This window comes from Amblyraja radiata, chromosome 12 (genome assembly GCF_010909765.2).
Source record: "Amblyraja radiata isolate CabotCenter1 chromosome 12, sAmbRad1.1.pri, whole genome shotgun sequence".
NCBI lineage: Eukaryota > Metazoa > Chordata > Chondrichthyes > Rajiformes > Rajidae > Amblyraja > Amblyraja radiata.
The window spans coordinates 38018231-38020420 of NC_045967.1; the positions used below are offsets into that span (position 1 = coordinate 38018231).

Genomic DNA, 2190 nt, shown 5'->3' on the forward strand with positions numbered 1-2190 from the left:
CCTGAGCACCGGCACACCACAGGGTTGTGTACTAAGCCCCATGCTCTACTCCCTCTTCACTCACGACTGTGTCCCTGCATTCGACACCAACACCATCGTGAAGTTTGCAGACGACACAACAGTGATTGGGCTGATCACCAACGGTGATGAACAAACTACAGAGCGGAGGTGCAGAACCTGGCGGACTGGTGCGCCAATAACAACTTGGCACTAAACACCTCCAAGACCAAGGAGCTGATTATTGACTTCAGGAGGTCCCATTCTGGAGAATACGCCCCAATCTCCATTTACGGGGAAATTGTGGAGAGAGTGTCCAGCTTTAAGTTTCTGGGCACTCACTTTTCAGAAGACCTCAACAACGACTGTTCTTCCTGAGGACATTAAAAAAGACTGGTCTGCCCCAACAGCTGCTGACAACGTTCTACCGCTGCACCACAGAGAGCATACTAACGTATGGCATCTCTGTGTGGTATCTCAGCTGCACGGAGGCGGAGAGGAGAGCTCTTCAGCGCGTCGTCAACAGAGCGCAGCGGATCATCTGACAGAGCTACCAGCCTTGGAGGGCATCTACCACACGCGGTGCCTCAGGAAGGCCCTCAGCATCCATAAGGACTCATCACACCCCTGCCACGGTCTGTTTCAACTACTTCCCTCCGGCAGACGTTACAAGGCCTTCTACGCCCGAACCTCCAGACTCAGGAACAGTTTTATCCCAAGAGCTATAGCAGCTCTGAACCGGCCCTAATGAGTGCCCCCCCACCCACCACCTTTGGACAGTCTCCCTCAGATGGTCACGTCAATCAATTCAGCTTGCTTATTTATGTATTGTATTTATTTACCTTTCTTGTACATCAGTGGAGCTGCACACTAAATCTCGTTGCACTGACGTGCAATGACAATAAAAGATATTATTATTATTATTATTATTATTATTATTAAGAAATCTGGGTCAGTCAGGTACAAATGTAAAGTAGCCTCTGCCTACCAGTCAGGTTACTTGGGTTGTGATAACATCACTTACAGTCAAATTTACCTCGTTAATTAACAAAGTCACATGACTGAAGTCCAGGAGTGTTTATGGCAAAGAAACATGATAGAATAGAATGCCCTTATCAGTTGAAGACTCTGATACAACCAGTGTTTATAATGGTTTGCATTCATAACAAACTCTGGTTAATGGAGTGCTGAGTGAAAACAGTGCATAACAGAGATGAACTCCTTTATTTTTTTTATGGCAGTGGATCATCAGTGGAAGAGGTTCTTTGACCACTCATTACCTTCAACCTAGGTTCAGGCTATCATCTGACTCAACTCCATTAAATATTAAATATAGATGTTGAAATGCCGACTCAGAAGGTCTCATCTCAATGTGAGGTAGGGGAAGTTTGTGCAATGATTTCCTGCCACATGGCTTTGCTGGTGAAGTAAGAACAATTATTTAAAATAAATCAGGATTTTAAAATCTCCCATTTGATAACATAACTAATGCCTTTGACCAAAGCACATCAACATTCCTTGCACCAGAAGGTTCCATAGTGTAGTGGTTATCACATCTGCTTTACACGCAGAAGGTCCTGGGTTCGAGCCCCAGTGGAATCATGTATTTTTTAGGCAGCACTGTGGCACAGTGGTGTAGTTGCTGCCTTGCAGCGCCAAATACGCTCCTGACTATGTTCCTGACTATGGGTGCAGTTTGTACAGAGTTTATACTTTGGCGAGACGAGACAGTTGAGTGGAAATGAATCCTTTATTTAGAACGATAAACAAAGCGTTTCTTCTCATCTGCGTCCTGAGTCAGCCAAATACAACTAAGCTTCTTCTACACGGGTGGAGCTCGACTGATTAACAATCCAAAAACCTGCGAAAAAGCGCCCGCGATCACGTGACCCCGCCAGCCAACAACGAGGGTTCGTTGCCCCAAGCCACCACTAGATGCCGCTACAGGAGCCCCCCAGAACCCGAGGTACAGAACCGAGCGGGAGGCCGAATGAGGAGACGGGACCGAGTGGAAACGAGGGGCACGACGGGCGATACAAGTGGGACTGGCGGAACAGAGCCAGGAAACAGTAATGGTACAGGGGAGACAGGCACAACCAGTGCCGTGGATACAGGCACACCAGGTGCCCTCGGAACAACCAGCGGACGGCCTCTACTGTCGACATCTGCTATTTCCAGAGGCTTTGGGTTGAA

General features: G+C 47.5%; 1 non-coding gene across 1 annotated transcript; it reads left to right on the forward strand.

The window, feature by feature from the left end:
- Positions 1–1526: 1526 nt before the first annotated feature.
- trnav-uac lies at positions 1527–1599 on the forward strand. Its single transcript has one exon. It is a non-coding gene; the product is annotated as a tRNA-Val (tRNA).
- Positions 1600–2190: the final 591 nt, after the last annotated feature.